The sequence below is a fragment of the Suncus etruscus genome, chromosome 18 (genome assembly GCF_024139225.1).
Source record: "Suncus etruscus isolate mSunEtr1 chromosome 18, mSunEtr1.pri.cur, whole genome shotgun sequence".
In the NCBI taxonomy this organism is placed as follows: domain Eukaryota; kingdom Metazoa; phylum Chordata; class Mammalia; order Eulipotyphla; family Soricidae; genus Suncus; species Suncus etruscus.
The window spans coordinates 39,845,785-39,859,616 of NC_064865.1; the positions used below are offsets into that span (position 1 = coordinate 39,845,785).

Consider the following 13,832-nt stretch of genomic DNA (forward strand, 5'->3'; position numbering starts at 1 on the left):
TTAAATGTTTTTAACTTATAAAACTGATCTGGCAAAACTAATAATTGCTATAAAGAATTAAATTACAGAAAATATATTAAAATATTATACTATTATCAACATTTTCAGATGTAAAGTATTAATACTTACAAAAATATTTAAATAATTTGGGAATCTTAAAGAGGGAAACTAAGTCACACTGTTTAAAAATTACATGTACAAAAAAAAAAAAAAAAAAAAAAAAAAAAAAAAAAAGGTCCTGGAGAGATAGCACAGTGGCATTTGCCTTGCAAGCAGCCGATCCAGGACCAAAGGTGGTTGGTTCAAATCCCGGTGTCCTATATGGTCCCCCGTGCCTGCCAGGAGCTATTTGAGCAGACAGCCAGGAGTAACCCCTGAGCATCGCCGGGTGTGGCCCAAAAACCAAAAAAAAAAAAAAAAAAATTACATGAACATGTAAACAAATGATAATGCTCCATTAATATCAAAATGTTTTTCAACTGGAGATAAATAAAATATAAATAAAATTTAAAATATGAAAACAACCCAAATTGGCAAATCTAGACAAGAGCAAAACAATATGCCTATAATCTTATTAACTATGGGAAAAGAAATAAAAATACTAAAAAAATTAATTAAAGCAACATTGGCTTATAATATATCAATTTCAGATGTACAACATTCTAAGTCAACATTCTGAATGCAATTTAAACCAAAAATGCATAACATATTAGAGCTTTCAAATTTTAGGAGCTACAAATAAAACAAAATTACAATAAATAAAAGAAACAAGGAAACCAAATAATTAATATTATGAAAGTGAAATAAACCAATTGTAATCTTTCAATGTTTGTAAATTGTAGTACTTAAATCTAAAATAAGTTAAACTACCAAATAAAGTGAGTGTCGTTAACAGTATTAATGCCTGTGTAAAGACTAGCAACCATAAATATATAGATTACAAATTTCTTTCAAGCAACAATAATTCAACACAGAAAATTTGGAAACGTAAAATCCTATGTATTATACAGAAGAAAATGGCTAAGAGAAATCAAAACACACATACACTGTCCTTTGAAATAAAAAACAAACAAACAAAAACAAAAATTTTCAAACACTTTTCTTCCCTCCCTAAATCAATAAATAGGAGAAATTATTCTTGTTTTGTTTTAAGGTTCTTTCTCTTCTAAGGGTACATCCAACAATGCTCAGGGAACCACATGGTGCTGGGAATCTAGGCCTTTGACCGATTGTCCAGTCCCCCCAAAAATGCTTAACTATACAAATACAAAGCGAACATAGCAGAATTCAAGGGGGAAAAAAAATTCCCTGTTCCTTCAAATATATTAAAACAAGAAAAAGAGAGCAGAAGAGATAGCACAGAGGTAGGGCAACTGCCTTGCTTGCGGCACACACAAGGGAAAAATAGTGTGTGTGTGGGGGGGGGGTGTTTAGGACTGAATCCAGCCTGTGCATAGATATTGTAGACTATCTAATTCAACTTCACAATTTTTAAATGAATAAAAACTAGTTGTCAGTGGAAATCAATCTAGTCCACGTTTATTTGGCTTTTTTTTTTTTTTTGAGTAAGGCAACATGAGCAAAGGTCTGGGCATCTTTATGTAAACTGCCATTTTTTTTTCATTATTTATGGGAAAGATGATAGAACATGAAAAGGATGCTGGTTGCAAAATTATTTCATCATAAAATTATGCTTAAGGAGAGGTCAAAAGGTATTTATATACCACAAAATGTTTCAAAATGCAGGGATGGCATCTTGCCAGAGTTAAAACAATACATTTCAAAGCGGGGGTGGGGGGGGAGTGAAGAATGCAGTATAAAGTCATTTATACTAAGAAGGAAAAATAACCTCTTAATAAAAAGAATTTTATTAAGCAAGTAGAACTGTGTTCCCACAGTGTGATACAGCTTAGGGAGGGGGCACTTCTGTTTATTTGCTAAAAGGTAAATTTCCTGGGGAGAGGAGACAAGAGTACTTTTTGTTGTGGGGGGAAAACAGGACAAATAATTGGACTTGGTTTTTTGTTTGGTCTGGGGAACACACCCTGCCCTGCTCAGGGATCACTCCTGAAGAGTAAGTCAAACCCTCTGCCCTGTGCATGGCAAATTAGCTGAACTGTTGTACTATGGCACCAGCCCCAGGCCAAATGATTTTGGGAACTTCTGGACTGGACTGTGTCAACCTTTTTCTAGCCAAGGTACTCCCTAACCTTGTTTCCTTCCTGGAACCCCCCTCAGTTTACGTAATTCTCACCTGCGGCCCCTTTGGAACACCCTAAGGGCCAAAAGGTAACCACAGGGGACTGTTTTGAGAAATGTTGAACCAGGGCAACTGGACTCTAAGCACAGGGCCTTGGGGACCTCCATCACATTGGCTCTAAGCGGGGAAACAAGGCTTAAATACGTGGCTCCTCTTTGCATGTGGCAGTCAAATGGAAGAGATGGAAGACAGTTAAGAGCAGGTGCCGCTGCAGTCACAGGAGCATAAGCCCCAGAGACCTGGAGACTAGAGAAAGCCACCTTTACTGCATTACTATGTTTATAATATAATAATCCTTAAAAAATAATACTTTCTTCTTAAAGCAGATTGGGAGTCTTTATTTGGGTTTGGGGGTTTTTTTGGGGGGGGGCGCCCACACCTAGTGATGCTTAGGGGTTACTCCTGGCTATGTGTTTAGAAATCACTCCTGGCTTAGGGGACTATATGGGACGCCAGGAATCAAACCCAGGTCCATCCTGGGTCAGTCGTGTGCAACACAAATGCCCTATCACTGTGCTATCCCTCTGGCCCCGGAGTCTTTGTTTTAAACATTTATGAACGAAGATGCTTGGGTAAGGGGATCTAGTCTCAGGCAGACATGAGACTTCCATGGTGTTCCCTTGGGTTCCATCCCCAGAGAGGGGGAAGAGAGTAGTGCTTATCTATGAAACATAATCATAGTCAGGGAATTAGCTCAAAGGGCTGGAGGAAGCACCTTGCACACGATGCTCAAGGTGCCAAGTTTGATCCCTGGCACTGCATGTCTCCCCAAAACCCCAGCACCACTGGGCCCCAACATTAATCCATCAGGCCCACACACTGTAGTCAAACTGAGTACTGCCAAGAGTTGCTTCTTAGGATCTTCTATCCCCATGCCTCTCAAAAAATAAATGTAATGGTGGATTCTCATTAATAACAGTGAGTTAATAATATTATTTCTGCCAACAGAAAAATTATTGATTAGTTCCCACCCAGATGGGACAATACAAATTAAAAGACAGTCCAAGTTTAAGATAAAAAGATGCAGGCATGAGGATGTTGGACATTGTATGATTGAAACTCAATCCTCGATTAAACAATTTATTTATTAAAATATAAAGTAAATATGGGGCCAGAGCAATAGCACAGTGGTAAGGCATTTGCATGCGGCTGACCCAGGATGAAACTGGGTTTGATCCCCAGCATCCCATATAATCTCCCCAAGCCAGGAGTGATTTCTGAGCAGGAGTAACCCCTGAGCACTGCCGGATGTGGCCCAAAAACCAAATAAATAAATAAATAAATACATAATAAAATATAAAGTAAGTACAGATGCAGGTCTGATCATTAATTAGCTGTGGATTTTGAGAACATATTTATTCTTTCTCTGGCCCTCAATGTCACCTCCATAATAGTAGATGACTGTCAAGGTAATATTTTCTTCCCTTCCTTTTCCTCTGTGGTTCTTTCCACTTTATAGCTTTGGTGACTTAAGATCGAAACTGGCATGTTTGATGACAGAGAAAAACAGTAACAGAAATCCACTAAACTTCAGAGAAAAGAAATAGGATTCCATACACGAGACTATGGGAAAAAAAGTTAGCCAAAAATATATTTACAAAATGGAATGGAAAAATTAAAGAGGCATAATGGTTCAGAAAATGAGCTTCGTTATCAAAACTTACAGGAATTACAACTTCAGCTATACTGAAATCAAAGGGAAAGGGAAAATGTGAGAAACACAGACCCAGAAATATTATCTGTAATATACAAGAGTGCTCCATAAATAAACCAAAAAATCTACCTCCAGTATATATGGAAAATATGCAAAATTCCCTAATTTAAAGATTCCTAATTCTGCCCAACCTAATCACCTACTAATATTTTCCAACAATTATTCCTTCCAACCCGACTGGCTCCGCCATTTCAAACAAGCCAAAGATATTTCCCCCTTCATTATCATTCAATGTTCTATTTGCAATGCTTTCTCCCTCTCAACATTCAGCATAATCTATCCATGTTGTGTTTGCCACATACTAATTCATTTAATTCTCTTGATAATCCCACAAGAAAGGTAAGAAACTTCAGAGATGGGACTCAAAACTAGCAGTCTGGCTGCAAGGAGCCCATTAACCAGCTAACTAGTGTTTCAAAATCCAAGTTTGTCTTTGTTTATTCTTTAACTTTTTTTGGGGGGGTGGTGGTAGTGGAAAGAGAAGCCACATCCAGTGGTATTTAGGGCTTACTCCTCGCTCTGTGCTTTGAAATCATTCCTGGCAGTGCTGAGGGGACCAGATGGGATGCTAAGGGTCGAACCCAGGTCAGCTGCATGCAAGGTAAGAGCAGCTTATTCTATACCACAACACATAACATTGCAGAACCTATTATCTGGTACATAGAAGCTTTTTTTTTGTTTTGTTTTGGTTTGGTTTTTTGGGGGCCACACCCGGCGTTGCTCAGGGGTTACTCCTGGCTGTCTGCTCAGAAATAGCTCCTGGCAGGCACGAGGGACCATATGGGACACCGGGATTCGAACCAACCACCTTTGGTCCTGGATGGGCTGCTTGCAAGGCAAACGCCGCTGTGCTATCTCTCCGGGCCCACATAGAAGCTTTTTAATGAAATACATTAAGTATGTATACTTTTTAAATAAAACATATAATAGCAAAAACATATAGCATTTAACATATAGTAATATATAGGCTGTATTTTAGACTCAGTACTTTACATCTCTTGACTCATTTAATTCTTTTTTTTATTTAATTCTTTTTTTTTTTTTTTTGGTTTTTGGGTCACACCCGGCGGTGCTCAGGGGTTACTCCTGGCTGTCTGCTCAGAAATAGCTCCTGGTAGGCACGGGGAACCATATGGGACACTGGGATTCGAACCAATCACCTTTGGTCCTGGATCGGCTGCTTGCAAGGCAAACGCCGCTGTGCTATCTCTCTGGGCGCTTTATTTAATTCTTATAAACAGCAGAGGTATTAACATCGCCTGTCCCCAGCATTTTTATAGCTGAGAAAATGGAGACTTAGAAATGTCAAATACTTAGTGTACAAGTGGTCGTGATGTCTTACCTAACTCATCAGAGTCTAACCCATACTCTTAATAAAATCTCCAGTCTACCATAAACCAAAGTAAAACCTGTCAGGACAGAAACAATCTGTCCTAGGAACAATGACACCCAATTCTCACTCTGCAGCTCTAAGCTGAACACAAAGTATTCTAAACTGGGACAGTGCTGCGGGACAGAAACAGACAGCAAGTACAGTTGGGACATAGACAGGGCTGAGCCTCTTTCTACCCTCCTTTAGCCCCAGGCTCTGCAACTGGCGCACTCCAAGCACCACTGGGTGTGGCCTTGATGGCCCTGAGGTCCCTGGAATCCCAACACAATCCCTATTCCTATCACAGAAGGCATCCTAGGAATGGGGCCTTTCCCCCCTCTTTTTCCCTTCTGGTTTCCATATTTAACTGTCATTAAAGTGACTTTTGCAAAAACCATCAGATTTCCTTCTTTTTCTTTAGTTCCACAGAAGAAATAGATGCTGTAGGTTGTCTAAAAACAAGAGAAAACTTGACTCTCTTAACCACCAAGTTAGTCATCTTAAATTGGATCTTGGTTCCTAATAGAAACAAAAAAGGCAGAGAGAAGTCTCCCGAGGCTGAACAGCCAGCCAAGCTGATAAACTACTCAGCATCGGGGGAAACAATCAGGCCAGACACCTTCTGAAGGCTGACTGGCTGCTAGCAGGAAGTGCCATGGATATCACTCATTTTCCCCCTTCTAGCTTATATCTTCTCAGCTAAGCTCAGGCTCCTATCTTTCCGACAAATGTCAGTTCCGGGTGCCTGTAACGAGAAAGGAAATGAATGAAATAGTCTCATATCACTTTTAGCAAAGGAGGTCTCTTGATGGGAACTATAAGGAGAGTTCAGGGATAAGAGACAGGATAAGAATTTTCCTGTAAATCCACAGACCTTACTTTGAGTCATAATAACACCAGGAAGTCCTGGAAATGTGTTCTAGACATTCAGTTTCCTTCACAGCAAAGCCCTTGGGCCCATCATCCGGGGCCATTTCTGTGGTCTCTGAAAGCTATGGCTTAAAACCCATTTCATTGGGCTTCATCCGTTACTCACCAGGCTCATTTAAGCAAAGTGATTTGAAATCTTCTATTTCCACCTTGGCTTAAATAGAATTACCCAAGCCTTAAAAATTATGTTTTGGAGAGCCGGAGAGATAGCATGGAGGTAGGGCATTTGCCTTGCATGCAGAAGGACGGTGGTTCGAACCCCGGCATTCCATATGGTCCCCCGAGCCTGCCAGGAGCAATTTCTGAGCACAGAGCCAGGAGTAAACCCTGAACACAGTCAGGTATGGCCCAATCCCCCCACCAGGCAGGCAATAGAAGGAAACAAAGTGATGTGGTGATATACAGAGTTTAAAAAATAAAGAGAGAGGGGCCAGCGAGGTGGCGCTAGAGGTAAGGTGTTTGCCTTGCAAGTGCTAGCTAAGGAAGGACCGCGGTTCAACCGCACGGCGTCCTATAAAGTCCCCCCAAGCCAGGGGCAATTTCTGAGCGCTTAGCCAGGAGTAACCCCTGAGCATCTAACGGGTGTGGCCCGAAAAAAAAAACAAACAAAAAAATAAATAAAGGGAGAAGGCCTGAGAATACAGTACAGGGCTTAAGGCCTTTGCTTTACATGCAGCTAACCCCAGTTTAATTCACAGCATCTATAGTCACTGAGCACAGCTAGGCATGCCCAGGTATAGTCCAAAAATAAAAGATTTAAAACACAATGCCCAGTAATGCCCAGTAATGGTCCTTTAAAGCTAAAAGAAACATCTAGTGGGGACAGTGGCTTTTGTGTGCCAAAGATGGAATTGAAACATACTTCATTTGAAGACATAAATGAAACTTTGAACCTCAAATTTGAAAGGTCTAAACAGAAGATGTAGAACCAGGGCCTATAAAGCACAATGATGGTTGAAGTTTTAGAGAAAGAAAAGGTAACAAGCATATTTACTTTTTCCTTTTATTTTTTTACTCTTTAGATTTTTGGGTCATACCCAGTGGTGCTATGGGGTCACTCTTGGCAGTACCCATAGGACCATAGGGAGTGCCAGGAATTCAACTGAGACTGGCCATATACAAGACAAAATCCTTCATCCCAGTATCCCAGTACTATCTCTTCAGCCCCAAAATATTTGAACAAAATACAACAGCATCCTTAGCGACCTTTCCAGATGAATAATATCTCATTCCAGGGATAAGTAATAATCGAACTAATCAATCTAATTTTGAACTAACATTTAAAATTTAAGAAATAATTTCTTTTCCAGGTTATGAATTGATAGAAACTAAGGACAAGTGTCGGAGACACAGTTCCAAGGGTCACTACGCATGACCTTGATCTGCTGGTTCCCAGAGCACTTCGAGGTATAGTCCCAGAGGCTCCTGATGGACTGAAGGGCTGAGGAGATGAGTACTTCTTGCCAGGAGTGGCCCCCAAAACTGCTTGGGAGCACCCCCCTTCCAAAAAAGAAAAAAGCAAAGATAAAAATAAATGTCAGGGGCCAGAGTGATGGAGCAGTGGTAGGGTGTTTGCCTTGCATGTGGCTGACACAGGACAGACCACGGTTCCATCCCCTGGCATCCCCTATGGTCCCCCAAGCCAGGAGCAATTTCTGAGTGCATAGCCAGGAGTAACCCCTGAGCGTCACTGGGTGTGGTCCCCCCAAAAAAAAGTCAGAGGGGACGGAAAGAGCGCTTACAACATGTACAAACCAGCTCCCAATTCCATCCCTAGTGCCACATACCCTGCCCAAGCACTGCCAGGCACAGCCCTGGTGGCACCTGAGTTCCTCTGGGAGCCAAACAGCCGTCATGCCTTTCACTGCCCAAATGTGTATATCCCCAGCAGTGACTCCTCAATTCCTGTGCACTGCTAGGGAGAAACCCCCCCCATCAAATTTTATAACTAACTTTTGTCCAAAGTCAAATCTATACTATAACATGTTTTGTTTTTGTTTTTGTTTTTGGGTCACAACCGGCAGTGCTCAGGGGGTTACTTCTGGCTCAATGGGATGCCAGGATTCGAACGGATGACCTTCTGCATGCAAGGCAAACGCCTTACCTCCATGCTATCTCTCCAGCCCCACATGTTTTTGTTTTTGTTTTTTGTGTGTGTGGTTTTTGGGTCACACTCGGCAGTGCTCAGGGGTTATTCCTGGCTCCAGGCTCAGAAATTGCTCCTGGCAGGCACGGGGGACCATATAAGGACGCCAGGATTCAAACCGATGACCTCCTGCATGAAAGGCAAACGCTTTACCTCCATGCTATCTCTCCAGCCCCACAACATGTTTTTTTTTTTTTTTAAGGTGCTTCATATACAAAGAAACTTGGGACGGGAGGAGAAAAATAAATATCTAGTGTACCCAAATTTCTTTTTAAATGTTGAAAGTATCAGTTTTTAAAAGCATATTAACCAAAAACACTGATGACTAATAAATCATGATATTCTTGTCTCCAGTAAGGTGTGGCAACCCAAACTGAAATTCCAGCAAATAAGACTTTTCAAATACTATTTTATTTGAGGGCAATAGTAATAGTACAGCAGGTAGGGTGCTTGTCTTGTATGTGGGTGACCATGGTTCGATCCCCAGCTTCCCATATAGTCCCCCGAGCCTGCCAGGTGTAGTTTCTGAGTGCAGAGCCCCTGAGCACCACTGGGTGTGGCCCAAACACCAAAAAACAAACAACAAAACGAACAAGTTAATGAAAGCGGCATAAATTATACGTAAGTCTAACTTGTAATACATTTTATACACATATAAAAAACAAGTGTAGGGGAGAGTTAAACACTTAAAACTGACCATAAACTATACTTAAGTTGCTTTACTCAAAATCAAAAGATTCCAGTTATAACATGACAGCATTAAAGGGGCTGAGAAAATTCACTTGAAGACTCACCACTATCAATAATCAAAAACAATTTACAAGCACCAATCCTTCTTTACTATGAGAAACAGTACCCCCAAAACTGACAAGCGGATTTATTTGCTTCTGTCTGGAAAATTCCAGGCAGGAAAAAGATCTGCATGTCTGTGCAAAACAGAACACAGAGAAGGAATAACTACCACCTGCAAGACCCAGAAAACTATTGCTAGCTCTCAGTAAAAATAATCTCTTTTGGGGCCGGGCGGTGGCGCTAAAGGTAAGGTGCCTGCCTTGCCTGCGCTAACCTTGGACGGACCGCGGTTCGATCCCCCGGTGTCCCATATGGTCCCCCAAGCCAGGAGCAAACTTCTGAGCACATAGCCAGGAGTAACCCCTGAGCGTTACCGGGTGTGGCCCAAAAACCAAAAAAAAAAAATCTCTTTTTTTGGGGGGTGGGTATTGGGCTACACTTTGCAGCCCTCAGGAGTTATTGCTGGCTCTGTGCACAGAAATCACTCCTGGCAGGCTCAGGGGACCACATGGGAGACAAGGGATTGAACCCAGGTCCTTATGCTGTGCTATCACTACAGCCCGAGTTTTTCTTTTCTTTTTTAATTTAAATACCATAGTTATAAAGTTGTTCATGATAGTTTCCCCTCCCCCCGCCACAGATAAAGTTGTTCATGATTGAGTTACAGTCTTACAATGTATAACAGCCTTCACCAATGTCATGTTTCCCTCTTCACCCTCCATGAAATTCTCTTCCCTCCCACCCACCTTTCCCTGCCTGTCCCTGGGGCAGGCAAAAAAAAAAAATCTTATTTTTTGTCCTTGTTTGTTCTCTCTTGAGTCATTTTCAGAATCCTCTTTCTTCTACTAGAAATATGCTGTCATAAAATTTGCTTAAGAAAGGGCTGGAGTGACAATACAGTGGGTAGGGCACCTGTCCTGCATGAGGTGGACCCAGGTTCAATCCCTCGCACCCCATATGGTCCCCCAGCACTACCAGGAGCAATAACTGACTGTAAAGCCAGGCGTATCCCCTGAGCATTGATGAGTGTGCTCCGAAAACAAAACAAATCTGATTGAGTAGCAGCATAAATACAGGTGTACAGCAATAAAAAAATGTCAGCGACTCCCCTTTTCAATGTTATTAAAGCAATATCCTTTCGTTTCTAATTAAGGGATTTTCTAATTTTCAGATAAAGGGAGTTTTTTTTAATATTGTTTTTGTTTTGTTTTTGGGCCACATCTGTTGACGCTCAGGGGTTACTCCTGGCTATGTGCTGAGAAATTGCTCCTGGCTTGGGTTGACCATATGGGACACTAGGGGATCGAACCACGGTCCATCCTAGGCTAGCGCTTGCAAGGTAGATGTCTTACCTCTAGCGCCATGGCTCTAGCCCCTAAAGGGAGTTTTGCACTATTTTCCTTATTAAAGTTCAAGGACAGAACAAATGGTACAGGGGTTATGGCTCTTTCCTTGCACACGGCTGACCCAAGGTCATTCCCCAACCTATATGGTCCCCAGGAACAGAAGACAGTAATGATCCTGCCAGAAGAGATTGCTGAGCAGAGAGCCAAGAGTAAACCTAGAGTGCAGTTGGGTGTGGTCCAAAAGTAATAAACAAATAAAACAAATGTGCCCTGAAGATGCACATGTGGGGCCAGAGTGATAGCACAGCGGTAGGGCGTCATGTGGTTGACCTCGGACAGACCCAGGTTCGATTCCTGTTCCATATGGTCATCTGATCCTGCCAGGAGCAATTTGAGCACAGAGACAGGAGTAAATCCCTGAGTGCCCCCCAGGTGTGGCCCCTCCCAAAAAAACAAAAACAAATAAAGATGCACATATATGACATAAGTATTATTTTGAAAACATTTTTTCTTCTACACGGAGGGTAAAGTAAAGGTCTAGCAAATATGTGACCCCATACTCCCTCTGGTGGTCCTTCACTCTCACTAATCAAATGTTCCGGGCCCAGAGAGATAGCACAGCGGCGTTTGCCTTGCAAGCAGCCCATCCAGGACCTAAGGTGGTTGGTTCGAATCCCGGTGTCCCATATGGTCCCCTGTGCCTGCCAGGAGCTATTTCTGAGCAGACAGCCAGGTGTAACCCCTGAGCACTGCCGGGTGTGGCCCAAAAAACAAAACAAAACAAAAAAAGTTCCCCACCCCACACACACAAAGTCTAAATATTAAATGAAGCATAAAATAAACTTACTCCAAGGATTATAGTCTTACATGTTTCGATTGAATAATGGTCAAGTCCCATAACAAACTTTGTAAGTCACAAATTATTTTGAGTACTGGAATTTTAGAGTTTCAAATATTGCTAAAAATCCTAAGTAACTGTTAGCCTGTAAGGCTACTTTTGGCCCTACTATAAATTATCATAGCCTCTCTCATTTGGCAGAACTGTCTTTTCCCACAGCAAATATTTTATTGGAGGATTTAAGTACCTTTTCATGTGGCTACTATTTTTCAATCATTTGCTCTGTGATTTACATGCCAATAGCCATTCTGTTTCTAATGTGTGCAAATTTAATTATCTTTACCATTCTGGGACTAGAATGTCAAAAAATAAAAATACGGGGGCGGAGAGATAGCATGGAGGTAAGGCGTTTGCCTTTCATGCAGGAGGTCATCGGTTTGAATCCCGGCGTCCCATATGGTCGTGCCTGCCTGCCAGGAGCAGTTTCTGAGCTTGGAGCCAGAAATAACCCCTGAGCACTGCCGGGTGTGACCCAAAACTCACAAAAATAAATAAATAAATAAACAAACAAACAAATAAATAAATAAAAATAAAAAAATTTAAAAATACACTGGAGAGTGCTGGCTTTGGCAGCACATATACTAAAATTGGAATGATACAGAGAAGATTAGCATGGCCCTGCGCAAGGATGACACGCAAATTCGTGAAGTGTTCCATATTTTTACGCACTGGTGAAGGGAGTGTGTTCTTTAAACGACTGAAACCCAACTACAGCCATGCTTGTAATCAAATTGTATAAATATGTTTATTAAAAAATACACTGGAGAGGGTTGGGAGATAGTATAGGGGTAGGACTCTTGTTTTGCATGTGACCAACCCCAGTTCAGTCCCCAGCACCATATAAGATCAAGGGTGACCTCTGTGCACTTAAGCCCTTAAATACTTCCTGGTGCTCAGAAGAATAAAAAGTACACAGTGAGAGAATATAACAGGTTGAGTACATGATTTGGTCCCCTGAGAAAGGATCAGGATGGAACACTGGGCTGGAAAAATCTCTGTGTACCACTAGGTATGACTCATAACAATAACAAATAAAACTCAACACTGCAGGGGCTAGAAAGTACAGGGGGTAAGGGCCCTTGCCTTGCACATGGCCATAGCAGTCTATGGCACTTCATATGGTCTCCCAAGCCCATCAAAAATGAGCCCTGAGCAGAGAGCTAGAAGGAAATCCTGAGCACTGCTCGGTACAGTCCTGAAACAAAGCAAAACTAAAACCACTGCGAAAAATCTAGAAATAGTAAATTATGAAAAACAATCTGATGAGTAACCAATAGTTTAAGAAGAATTATAAACTGTATATATTTCATGGTTTAGCTCAAATAATTACAAAATCCAGTGTGCCAAAAATAGATACAATATAGTTCTTTTTAGGAATTTTGGAAAAAAAAAACTGTTCAAAACGTATAGAGGATAGTCAATGCCAAGTATAACATGCAAATTATTTTTAAATGAAACAGAACGAGACCTTAACAGTGGTCATTTTCTTTCTTTTTAAAACGTGTTTTAACATATATTCCTATCTTTCTTTTATTCAGAACATTTGCCTATTCCAGATAATACTGAAAACATTCCAAACCTGAGGGTAACTGTCTTAGAAACACTGTCAATATTTACCAAGTAATTGTGAGAATTCAACTAATGTTCAATTCTGAAACTAAGATGTGGATGATAATTTTATAATAAGGTATGCCACAAGTTAATGTGAGCAAATATCTAATTTAAAAAATATCTAAAATCTAAAAATGTACTAGAATTAGAAATATACTTTTACTTAAAAAACATTTTATAGTTACTAAAATATGCTTGTATTTAAGTTTCAGCAATACCAATTTGCATAGCAAATAAGCAAATACAGTCCTGTACACTTTAAAGAATAGTAACCAAACAAAGAGAATGCCAGTTCCACATAAGATTCCTTACAACGATTTACAAATATATATTCCAAATAAAATACACTCTACATGAGAAGCCAAACATGGTTCGACTCATACTCTCTCACTTCAATCAAAAAAGCCAACTCAGGGCCTGAGAGATCATTCAATAGATAGGACGCTTGCCCTACTTGTAGCAACCAGGTTTAATCCCTGATGCCACATAAAGTTAGTCCCCTGAGCCCTGCCAGGATCAATCCCTTTTTGCTAGCACAGAGCTAGCAAAAGCCCTGGGCACAGCTGGGTGTGGCCCAAAAAGGGGAAAAAAAAAAGGCCAACTCAGCTTTTAATAAAAATACTTTCTATAGCTATACAAAGAGGACGTTTGCTCTTTTCTAGACTGATTCCTTATAACTCTAGAAAACTAATTCAAATGGGTGATCTTCCAATCCAAACATATTAAAAAAAAACAAAACTGAAGATTTAGAGACTAGCCTTAT

General features: G+C 40.8%; 1 non-coding gene across 1 annotated transcript; it reads left to right on the plus strand.

Moving 5' to 3' along the window:
- Positions 1–12,015: 12,015 nt before the first annotated feature.
- Positions 12,016–12,121, plus strand: LOC125996672 (U6 spliceosomal RNA). Its single transcript, XR_007491354.1, has one exon. It is a non-coding gene; the product is annotated as a U6 spliceosomal RNA (small nuclear RNA).
- Positions 12,122–13,832: the final 1,711 nt, after the last annotated feature.